Consider the following 12884-nt stretch of genomic DNA (forward strand, 5'->3'; position numbering starts at 1 on the left):
TCCTCCCAGTTTAGTGTCATATGCAAACTTGCTGAGGGTGCAATCCACACCATCCTCCAGATCATTTATGAAGATATTGAACAAAACCAGCCCCAGGACCGACCCTTGGGGCACTCCACTTGATACCGGCTGCCAACTAGACATGGAGCCATTAATCACTACTCGTTGAGCCCGACAATCTAGCCAGCTTTCTATCCACCTTATAGTCCATTCATCCAGCCCATACTTCTTTAACTTGCTGGCAAGAATACTGTGGGAGACAGTGTCAAAAGATTTGCTAAAGTCAAGGAACAACACATCCACTGCTTTCCCTTCATCCACAGAGCCAGTTATCTTATCATAGAAGGCAATTAGATTAGTCAGGCATGCCTTGCCCTTGGTGAATCCATGCTGACTGTTCCCGATCAGTTTCCTCTCCTCTAAGTGCTTCAGAATTGATTCCTTGAGGACCTGCTCCATGATTTTTCCAGGGACTGAGGTGAGGCTGACTGGCCTGTAGTTCCCAGGATCCTCCTTCTTCCCTTTTTTAAAGATTGGCACTACATTAGCCTTTTTCCAGTCTTCCGGAAATGAACAGCACTGGTTTTCCTCTGCAGCTGTTCATCCACATATCATAGGTTCTTACTCTGAATAGCTAAACACATCCTGACTAACAGTATAAACCTCCAATACGCAGTGGGCCTGTTTCCCCGTTTACACCAATACAAGTCAGGAGTGATCCTACTGACATGAATGAGCTTAGACCAGCGTGAAAAGAATGTATCTGGCATATGTGACTTGGATTATCCATGTACAGAAAAGCCATGCTTGGCAAATTAAAGCTACTGGGCCTCTGCAGTTTGCTTCTCATCTCATTTACACTTTTTTTTTTAAATCAGTGTAGTTTCATCAGCTACAATTCAGTATGTTGACATTTCTGCCAGTGTGTAAGAGTGGCTCAGACCTATAAACTAACTGCACCAAATGAAAAACTAACTTTGATGCAATAAGTAATCTGGATCACTATTAACTGAGGGATATAAAACTTTCATATAGTGCTTCACTGTAACTTTGAATGCAAATGATTGATCAAAATACCTCAAAAAAGGAAGTTATTTTCTTAATGTTCCAAGTGTCATTTTATTGTAGCTTCCTAAAGAGCACACTTCCCCTTTGTACTACTATGACTGCAGTTACTAAAGCTTTTTGTTAAGATCTTCATGTACATGCAGGACACAGTAGGAGCAGATGTTTCTCTCCCACTATCAAGTTGAGAAAAGAGGGGTCTTTCTTTAAGCACATATATTTTAAAGTGAGGGCAAAGGAACCACACTCTTGCTTATGCAATGACCACTACACTGCTTCATTTTTTTCCACATCAGTTTTGACACCAGTTCAGCAGTGAAGTCTGCAAGAAAAGCAGAAGCAATGAAATGAAGGGTGTTGGCAAAACAACAAAGAACATGTTAAAAGTCAAAGTCCATATCCTGCCCTTGTGACACCAACACTCCCCCTCCACACACACAATGCTCCCATTGATGTCAATGGCAGTTTGGTTTGTAGAAAGAGGGTCAGATATGGCTCTCAATTCATGTTCCTCTTTAAGCACATGAACTGTCTTACTGACTTCAATGAGGCAGGCACGGGCTTTTGTGTCTTGCTGAAGTCATAGACTTTAAGGCCAGAAGGGACCATCATGATCATCTAGTCTGACCTCCTGGGTTGAATGACTAGTTCTAACAACAAAGGCAACTTATGCAACAATAATTGCAATGTAACATTTAACTGCATAAATATATTCAAACAATTAAGTATCTCACTGCCCTGGCATATGGACATCATAGGCCATATTTGTTATTCTCTCCAGGTGGTAAAATGAATTATCCATACCATGAGACCCCAGCCCATGACACATAGATTCCCCTGGGAAATAAATTATTGTGGTGATGAGGAGGAAGAAATGCCTGAGTAAATATCTACCTGGGTATTTATTTGGTCCTCATCATTGTAGTTTCTGAGCACCTTTGTGCTATGGTAGAAAGTGAGAGGAAGCAAGTACTACAAGAGGTTAAACCAGTCTAGAGTGGACCCTTGGAGAGGGTTTGCAACCTCCTGCCTGGGACACATGTCCACTTCTCTTACTTTTCACAGGGCTCTGGCATTTGAGCCCTGACTTAATGAGGTGCTTTCAGCTGAGGGCGACCCCCTCATTTGGGACAGGTTAAGCACAGTTCTGCTCCCCTTTATTCACAATAATGCCAACATTGGTAACAGCATTTCACTACCCCTGCATTCAGTACTAAGATGATTTGTAACCCAACACCAGCCAAAGCTGATCATTGTGAGCAGCACACCGCTCTATCTGCTGAATATCTAAGCAGAGTAGGTGTGTTCAAGTAAATACAGATTGCTCATGAAGTCTCTCCCCCACCCAGATAGCTGTCGGGGAAGAATTCAGCAGACACTGCTTACATATAGTTCATCAGCTACCCTTGGCCTACAACTTTTCTTCTGCCTGTTTCAAATTTGAACAAAACCCTTGACTTGATGTTCCTTGTTCCCTTTCGACACATTAATAGCAATAAAGAAACCTGCTGAAACAACTTTAAAAAATTAGGTTTATGATTTGTCTATAATTACCATGTCACTTCCCTTTTATGTCTGTAAATTACAGGGAAACAAGCTAATCTGTTTTCTGATGTTCTATTATTTTAAATTACCCGGTGGCTTTGTGGGGCCAGTGTAACTGAATAGCTTTGTTGCTATTACACAGGGAACACCGTCCCCATTAACTTTATGACTCTTCCTCAATCCTAAAGGATAGCTTCAGGGGAAATAAAAATTCATTTCCCCTTTTAGTGGTTTAGTCAGTTTAATATAGAGTTTTAAATTCTCCGCGTAGGCTTTAAATTAAATAGGATTACGCAACCTCTGCTCTTGTTTCAAGAATATAATTTGCCAGGAGTATCTTGAATGAAGAAATCAGGATTTTTAGAGACCACATGGATCAACGATTGGTTTTTAGTCAAATGTGGTCTGCAGTTCAGCATTTCCTGGAGCAGCCACATCTGCTACCACCTGTCTTCTCTGAAACTAACTGAACTGTGACTTTCAGCTTTCTACCTTTATAGGAAGACACAGCACAGCTTTAATTAGAGCCCCTATAGTTCTCACCAGCACACAACCTACCTGCATGTTACATATAGAAAGAACCACTGTGGGACAGAGTTAAGGTTGGTGTGATGCTGTATGGTTGAATATGACCACTTATAAAATTGATATTGCCACTGTTATACAATGCAACTCTTGTACAAAGTATGTCATGTAAGGTGTCAATGGAAAAGTTATGATTTGCTAAATAAGATTATCCTGTTCAAATCCATGTATCATCACCGTTTGTGAAGTTATGAATATTGGCTATGTATCTGTATCTCAAATGTGTTTGTTCCTGGGGTAACGGGTGTTTACTTCCAGTCTCACCAGCCCATTCTGAATGGACTTTTCAAACTTGATGGCCCATTAAGGACACTTCACTCTAACAATGGGCCATAGAAGAAACTCATCCTGCCCATTAAGCCTTCCTGTGGATGCCTCAGCAAGTATATGGGTAATGGCTGCCCCTGTTAGTCATCAAAGCATATAAAGACATGTGATATGCTCATATGACCCTTAACTCCATCTTGAACCAGTAACTTCCCATGCACCTGGGCTGTGAGCTTTGTTTGAGCCAGTACATTTCCAGGCACATGGCAAAGGGTATAAAAGATCCTTGAGGTATCTCCATTTTGCCTCTTTTCTGCCTTGATTCTCTGGACTGCATTTACAATTAAAAGGAACATTTTGAACAATAGACTGAGGATCTTCAAATCTTTTGGAAGTTACCAGAGAGACTTTACAAGCTAGCAGTTTATTCATTCACTGCTACAAACCTGATATAAGGACTTTGCAAGTACTTGTATGTATATGATCTATTAACCATTATTAACTTTCTGAGTTATATATTGACCTGGCTATATGGCTGATCTCTTGAGATCAGAAGAACCCTTTGTTTTTGGTTTTCAATAACCAAATTGGTTTTCAATAACCACTCATCATAAAGTCTAGTGTCTAGGTGGTGAACTAAGGGCCGGAATATTAAATAAGGGCTGGAATTAGATAGCTAATGTAACGCCAATATTTAAGAAAGGCTCTAGAGATGATCCTGGCAATTACAGACCGGTAAGTCTAATGTCAGTACTGGGCAAATTAGTTGAAACAATAGTAAAGAATAAAATTGTCAGACACATAGAAGAACATAAATTGTTGTGCAAAAGTCAACATGGTTTCTGTAAAGGGGGATCATGTCTTACTAATCTATTAGAGTTCTCTGAGGGGGTCAACAAACATGTGGACAAGGGGGATCCAGTGGACATAGTGTACTTAGATTTCCAGAAAGCCTTTGACAAGGTCCCTCACCAAAGGCTCTTACGTAAATTAAGTTGTCATGGGACAAGAGGGAAGATCCTTTCATGAATTGAGAATTGGTTAAAAGACAGGGAACAAAGGGTAGGAATAAATGATAAATTTTCAGAATGGAGAGGGGTAACTAGTGGTGTTCCCCAAGGGCCAGTCCTAGGACCAATCCTATTCAACTTATTCATAAATGATCTGGAGAAAGGGGTAAACAGTGAGGTGGCAAAGTTTGCAGATGATACTAAACTGCTCAAGATAGTTAAGACCAAAGCAGACTGTGAAGAACTTCAAAAAGATCTCACAAAACTAAGTGATTGGGCAACAAAATGGCAAATGAAATTTAATGTGGCTAAATGTAAAGTAATGCACATTGGAAAAAATAACCCCAACTATACATACAATATGATGGGGGCTAATTTAGCTACAACTAATCAGGAGAAAGATCTTGGCGTGATCGTGGATAGTTTTCTGAAGATGTCCACACAGTGTGCAGCGGCAGTCAAAAAACCAAACGGGATGTTAGGAATCATTAAAAAAGGGTATTGCCCTTATACAAATCCATGGTATGCCCACATCTTGAATACTGCATACAGTCTGGTCCCCTAATCTCAAAAAAACACATACTGGCATTAGAAATGGTCCAGAAAAGGGCAACTAAAATGATTAGGGGTTTGGAACGGGTCCCATATGAGAAGAGATTAAAGAGGCTAGGACTTTTCAGCTTGGAAAAGAGGAGACTAAGGGGATATGATAGAGGTCTATAAAATCATGAGTGGTGTGAAGAAAGTGAATAAGAAAAAGTTATTTACTTGTTCCCATAATATAAAAACTAGGGGCCACCAAATGAAATTAATGGGCAGCAGGTTTAAAACAAATAAAAGTAAGTTCTTCACTCAGCGCACAGTCAACCTGGGGAACTCCTTGCCTGAGGAGGTTGTGAAGGCTATGACTATAACAAGATTTAAAAGAGAACTGGATAAATTCACAGTGACAATTGACATTAAAATAGTAATTAAGCAATCCCTAGTTCTCTCAAGTTGAAATCCTCAACCTTAACTCTGGATCCAGAAAGTTTTTTGTTTGGGGAACTGTGTACTTATGACAGAGGTCATACATGCTTTCCAGTGAGAAAAGACTTCATTCCTTACTTAGGTCTCCTGGCACCCTTCCCCCTTCTTCACCCAAGGAGCCAAGTATAATCAGGCCTTAAACTAATATTGGCTCAGATACTCCCTCACATTATCTTCCTTTGTTATTTGACTGCTATTCTCTTTCCTTTTTCCTTATGTTTTAAAGCCATTTCTTTATTGGAAATTGATAACAAACAGGTCTCACACTATACAAATCAGATAAAGTCTCAGGTTCATATTTAATGAAAGTAAACTACACATTTGTTTCTATTCAGATTTTTTAAAAAACACAAGCAAGGGTAATTAGGGGCACAAATGTGTGAAGTAAATACTTGTTCAAGTGATGCCTCAGTTCAAGGAAAAGCATTTATCAGGGTTTTTTATCTTTTTTTTTTTTAAAGAATTTCTACAAGAGACTCATGAGGATGGATGTTAGTACTCAATAGAATTAGTTTACTTAATACATAACTGCTTGGATCTATGTTTTCATGTTATTGCCCCTTTAGTGGTTAGCCAATATTTGAAGCCTTGCTGGGTTGTTTCCTTTCGGTGGAAAAATTGGTGACATGAGTCAGGGATATTCATGGTGTAATCTTGTTTGTTTACAAAAAACAACCAACCAACAACCCACTTACACAAAGTCTTATTTCCCTGAACAAAATAGAAACCACCACCAGTAGGTGGTATCCTTGCTCAGAAGTCCCCTAATCTGCCATTCTAGCAAACTCTATGCCCAAGAAGCTGTTCCTTTCAGGCAGAAACTCACAACTCCTTCTCCTGGCTTACTGGTGCCTCCTAGACACACATCCTGTACCCAATCCTAGCTCCTGTGTTTGTAGCCAGGGAAACTGTTGAATCCACATGGACTAGCAGTGACCTGTCTCAGCTAGTAGCCCCACAGCCTCTACCTATTGTCACTACATAAAGGGACTTGATAGTTCCTTCCGTTGAAAGAATGACTGTGATACCCATTGGCTTCAACAAGGTCTTTCACCATAACAATAACAGCACTTTCAAAACATTCATTTATACTTTGTTACACTATACCGTATACAAGAATTGTACAACAGTTTCTTACACATTAGTTACCATTCAACTAATAAAGTTACTGGAATATGGGTCCTTCCTATCCTATAGCATGTTTCCTCTGATTCTAAGCTTACTTTGTTTTTGCTGTATTGTACTCAGTTGAAAAAAGAAGCAAAGACCAAAGTAAGTTCTGTTCCCTCCCAGCATTAACCTAATATTGTTTTTGTCTCTGGCTCAGGGAAACAAATGCTGGGCGAAAAATAAACACTAATCAAATCTTTGCTACATATAGGTCAGGAAAGTCTGATAGGCCAGAGGATCCAAATTATTTTTTTCTGGATTGTTAGAATTGTATTATATTGCACTGTGTTGAATCATATATTCTATGTAATGTGCTTTTGATTGCCTTTGTATGATTAGATATATGGTTGAGCTGGTTTCATATATTGTGAACTGGAGCAATAAAAAGCTGAAGTAATCATTCTCTAAGGTATCTATAATAATATTTGATTTTTCCTTCAAAGTACTCAAGAAAAAAAAAACACAATTCTCTCTCCATCTGGCTTTGCTACAGAAGAAATATTTAGACCATTGCTGCAACAAGGCTGGGATTAACATTTGCCCTGAGTTACAACTATGCAACCCCATTTAAAAACAAAACAAATAGAGGTTGCACTAATAAACAAGGGCAACATTTAGCCATTGTCTTGTCTTTCTCATCACCAGAAATTGGTCCAATAAAAGATATTACCTCACCCATCTTGTCTCCCTAATATCCTGGAACTAACACGGCTGTAACCACACTGCGTTGGATATCAGTAGTCAGCATTCTTCTGTAAGTCCTTCTGCCTCAGGTGCCTTTGACAGTGGTGCAGAGGTAAAGGGCCTAGAGTCCTGCCTAGGGTTGCCAACTTCACAATATTTAAAAACTGGACACTCCAGCAGGAATGCTGGAACCTTCCTTTCCCCACCCCTTCTCCCTGAAGATCTGCCCCTGCCCCGCCTCTTCCCCTGAGGCCCCGTTCCTGCCCTGCCCCTTCTTCCTGAGGCCCCACCCCCATTTGCTTCTCTTTCCCCCTCCCTCCATCACTCACTGCTTTTCCCCTCTCTCCCCCCTCCCTGTGTGGGTTGGGAGGGACTTGCCTGCAGAGCTGGGGCTGGGAGCTGCAGTTGCCCAATACAAGTAGGAGGGGCTGAGGAGGGGCTGGTGCAGGTGATGGCTTGGTTCCTCCTCCCACACACCACCACCCGCCCATAGTAACTGGACTTTGGATGTCCACTCAGTAGATGTGACCATACCCTGTCAGATCCCCTTTTCCACTTTCCAGTCAAAAACCAGACACCTGGCCACCGTAGCCCTGCCTGAATTTCCTGAGTCTGCTATATGCTCAGTGGTGCACACTGTGTGCAGTACTACATGCAGACCATTGTCAAAATCTTTGAATAAAGCTGCTCTTGCTACCTTTGGATTACAGAGCTGTCTCCAAGGTTTTCGCTGCCCTATGGAAAATCTCTCTCGCATTCACTAGTTGCTGACTCAAAAAGTAGCCATTTAACATTGTACTGGCCTAGGAATCTTCTTGTCCTGCTTAGTGTTAACATTTGTTTGAGTAGCTTTTCTTTTAAAACACAATTTCCACCTGAAAATCAGTAAGAGACTGATGTGCAGAGGTCATAGCAGAGAGGCAGGTGGCAGCAGAAGGTGACTGACAGTCGGCTGGCAAATGAGTGGCTGGTGAGGCGGTGAGCAGAGCAAGCAGCCGGCAGGGCAGCTGGCGGAGAGGGGCAGCGGGCGAGTGCCCGAGCAGTCGAGTGAGAAAGGTGCCTCCTTCCCTTCACCCAGGGTGGGAGGTGACTTCTGCAGGTGCACCTCTGAATTCTGGGTCTGCACTGACCAGGGACAGCAACTGTGAGTGTGGTGCAGAGAAAGGATGGGCACAATAAAGGGAATTTTGGGTTGCTGGATTTAAGAACCTGAGGGAAATAAGGATGCTGCCCAACTTACTTGGGGGTGGGTCTTTTGTTCATGGTTTACATTTCTGAACCCTGTTTGCGGTGTTTTCCCAAATTAATGCCGAGTTACTTCCCTCCTTTTATTAAAAGTTTCTTTTCAACACTCAGCTTGCGAATGGGGAAGTATTGCCTAGAGGTGCCTGGGGTGGTGTATAATTTCCCCAGGTCACTGGGTGGGGCCTCCAGCTGGTTCTGTTGTGTATCTATGGAAAGGAACCCCTAGCTATTGAACCCGGCCCTGGTTGCTGCTGGCTGTGTCTGGCAGAAGGGTTACATATATAAAACAGAAGTGTTTAGCATGCTGGAAAGCAAGCAATCAGCTGCTGAAGAAAGTAGCAACTGCTTAATACAGAGAATAGTAAACCAACAATGTAACTTTGCATGTCTGTAATACCTTCAAACTTTGCATCTCAGAGATTCACAAATCAGAGTGAATTAAACCCTCTGAAATAGGTATTGCAAGGAGTATTATCCTCACTCTACAGATTAAGGAATGGAGTCACAAAGGGTTTGAGTGACAGTGACACACAGATTCAGACAGGAAACCTGTGGCAGAATCAGGAACAGAACCCAAACCTCCTGACTCCAGTCTATTATTAAACCCATTGGCTCTTCTTGATGAATTCTTCTGACTGAGTCAGTGAAACCCATACTCTGCAATCTGCACTTTTAACTTCAAATAAAATCGGGCCACTTGGGCCATCTGTTAGGGTATGTGTACTGTTGCTTTAAATATGTGGCAGGAAGGGAGTGGGAAAGCATCTAAAGAGATGCTGCCCAGTCTCTCAGCGTATGCACAGTGTGCCCAGCCATTTGATAGCATCATCATCAGCCAGGTGAAGAACCGGTAGCCTGCCACTGAAGTAAGTCAGCGGGCACTCATTATGTCTGAAGTTGACCACATCTACACTGTGGGTTGTTAGAAAAACCCCATGTGAAGAGATTGGCCACACAATTGCCCTGTTCTGTTTGAAACTGGTTCAGGGATGACCACAAGTGCCTTGGCAGGTGTAGCCAATTAGTTTATTGTTCATTTATTGGGTGTTTTATCATGTTATGTCATATATAATCATTGTATGCTAATAGAGTTAAATTGTAGGATTATAGAAATATAAGACTGATCAGTAATTAGAAGGGATAATTATGTATTAGGTATCTTAGGGTATGTCTACACTACGAAATTAGGTTGAATTTATAGAAGTCGATTTTTAGGAAGCGATTTTATACAGTCAATTGTGTGTGTCCCCACTAAGCGCATTAAGTCGGCGGAGTGCGTCCACAGTACCATGGCTAGCATCGACTTTTGGAGCGTTGCACTTTGGGTAGCTATCCCACAGTTCCTGAAGTCTCCGCTGCCCATTGGAATTCTGGGTTGAGCTCCCAATGCCTGATGGGGCAAAAACATTGTTGCGGGTGGTTTTGGGTACATGTCGTCAGTCGCCCCTCCCTCCATGAAAGCAACAGTAGACAATTGTTTCGCGCCTTTTTTCCGTGCAGACGCCATATTGCTGTCAGCAAACGGTGCAGTAGGACTGCTAACCGTCGTTGTCATCCACCGCTTCCACTGCAACTCTGCTTTCCTGCTGCCCTGGTGCCATGAATCCACCTCGCAGATCCTCTCGTCGTTCTGTATAAATATCTATTCTTGTGGCATCCATCATCATCCACCACTTCCACTGCAACCCTGCTCTCCTGCAGACGCCATACCACGGCAAGCATGGAGTCCGCTTAGATCACTGCTGCTGTTGTGAGAATTGCAAACTATCCTGCAGTATGTGCAGAACCTGCAAAAGTAGGAGAGGAGGCGACAACAGTGTGATCACGATAGTGATGAGGACATGGACATAGACTTCTCTCAAAGCATGGGCCCTGGCAATTTGGACATCATGGTGGTAATGGGGCAGGTTCCTGCCATGGAACACCGATTCTGGGCCCGGGAAACAAGCACAGACTGGTGGGACCGCATAGTGTTGCAGGTCTGGGATGATTCCCAGTGGCTGCAAAACTTTTGCATGTGTAAGGGCACTTTCATGGAACTTTGTGACTTGCTTTCCCCTGTCCTGAACCTCAAGAATACCAAGATGAGAGCAGCCCTCACAGTTGAGAAGCGAGTGGCGATAGCCCTCTGGAAGCTTGCAACACCAGACAGCTACCGGTCAGTCGGGAATCAATTTGGAGTGGGTAAATCTACTGTGGGGGCTGCTGTGATCCACACAGCCAGCGCAATCACTGAGCTGCTGCTATCAAGGGTAGTGACTCTGGGAAATGTGCAGGTGGATGGCTTTGCTGCAGTGGGGTTCCCTAACTGTGGTGGGGCGATAGATGGAACGCATATCCCTATCTTGGGATCGGACCACCTTGGCAGCAAGTACGTAAACCACAGGGGTACTTTTCAATGGTGCTGCAAGCACTGGTGGATCACAAGGGACGTTTCACCGACATCAATGTGGGACGGCCAGGAAAGGTGCATAATGCTCGCATCTTCAGGAACTCTGGTCTATTTGAACAGCTGCAGGAAGGAACTTACCAGAAAATTACCATTGGGGATGTTGAAATGCCTATAGTTATCCTTGGGGACTCAGCCTACCCCTTGCTCCCATGGCTCATGAAGCCATACACAGGTACCCTGGACAGTAGTAAGAAGCAGTTCAACTATAGGCTGAACAAATGCAGTATGGTGGTAGAATGTGCATTTGGACGTTTAAAAGCTCGCTGGCGCAGTTTACTAACTAGGTTAGACCTCAGCAAAACCAATATTCTCATTGTTATTGCTGCTTGCTGTGTGCTCTACAATATCTGTGAGAGTAAGGGGGAGACGTTTATGGTGTGGTGGGAGGTTGAGGCAAATCGCCTGGCGGCCGATTACGCACAGCCAGACACCAGGGCGATTAGAAGAGTACAGCTGGGTGCCCTGAGCATCAGAGAAGCTTTGAAAACCAGTTTCATGACTGGCCAGGCTACAGTGTGAAAGTTCTGTTTGTTTCTCCTTGATGAAAACCCGCCCCTTGGTTGACTCTACTTCCTGTAGGCTGTAGTTTGCCCACCCCTGGCATGGTTCCTACCGTTGGTCTTTATGTGTTCCTAAAGACTCTAAATCTGAAGCAAGTAGCAGAGGCGACTTTCACTCTGTTAAGCTTGAAACTGTAGCCATTGCAGAGCCGAATCTACAGTGGTGTAATAACACATTACTAAATTCACTTTAAATAAAATAAAAGGCTACACAGCTCAAAACCTGGTGGATAAATGGTTGGGTTGGTGATGAGAGAGTGATTAACGACTGTCATCACTGACCACTTATTACACCAGGCAGATTCCACCGTCATGTCCTGGGGTGGCATAAGTGACCATAAAGGGCATCTAGAAGACAGAGGAACTGGCAGGTGGTTGAAGAAAGAGCATGATGGAGACCCCTTCATGGTGAATATAGGGAAGTGCTTTGTTACTAATATTGGCAGCCATGGCACATAAAGTCCCAGTAACAATGCGCATAGCTTTGTTAAGCTCTACATCAACTAGCCTCAAGTGAGGCAAGAGACACCGGCAGGAGCACAGTACTCTGCTGTTCACTAGCAGAGCAAGGGCTGATGTTCTAAGCATCCAGGTGCTCACATTCCAGGCTGAGCTGGCCAGCTTTCTGAACAACTTGTTCCAAGTGCTAACTTTGGCTGCTGTCTTCCTCAAGTGGTTGTGGTATGTTGATGACCTACCCAATGTCACGCCAAGGTAACCTGGGTTTGAGTCATGCTGCAGGCATTGACCATTTAAGAAAATATTTAACTTGTGGCTTGCGCTTGCATTATGCGGATGAAATATGCTATAAAACATCTTAGAAAAGCTCGGTGCAGGTGCCATTAATTACGGTAATCTGTCATGAGCGTCATATCATCTTTCAGGACCTTGTCAATGTCTGAGAAGGACTGAGCTTGATAGCTGCAGCAGACGACATCAGCGTAGATAAACTTGCACGAGAGAGTTGCTGGCAAGTCACTGATGTACACATTGAACAGTATTGGTGAAAGAACAACCTTGAGGAAGACCATTAATCTGATACTTCCAGGAACTGCAACGGTCACACATGTGTACTCCCTATTTTGGACAAAATGCTCTACTTCTTTGACCACGCAATGTGAGGCAACTTAGAGTTTACACAGAAGGATTCTGGGCCAGACCATGTCATAAGCGGCGGTCAAATCCAGGAATATGTCTCCTGTCTTTAGATTTTGTTGAAAACCATTTTTGATAAAGGTGATCAAGGCCAAAACTTGATCAGAGGTGTTATGT

The sequence above is a fragment of the Eretmochelys imbricata genome, chromosome 2, assembly GCF_965152235.1.
Source record: "Eretmochelys imbricata isolate rEreImb1 chromosome 2, rEreImb1.hap1, whole genome shotgun sequence".
NCBI lineage: Eukaryota > Metazoa > Chordata > Testudines > Cheloniidae > Eretmochelys > Eretmochelys imbricata.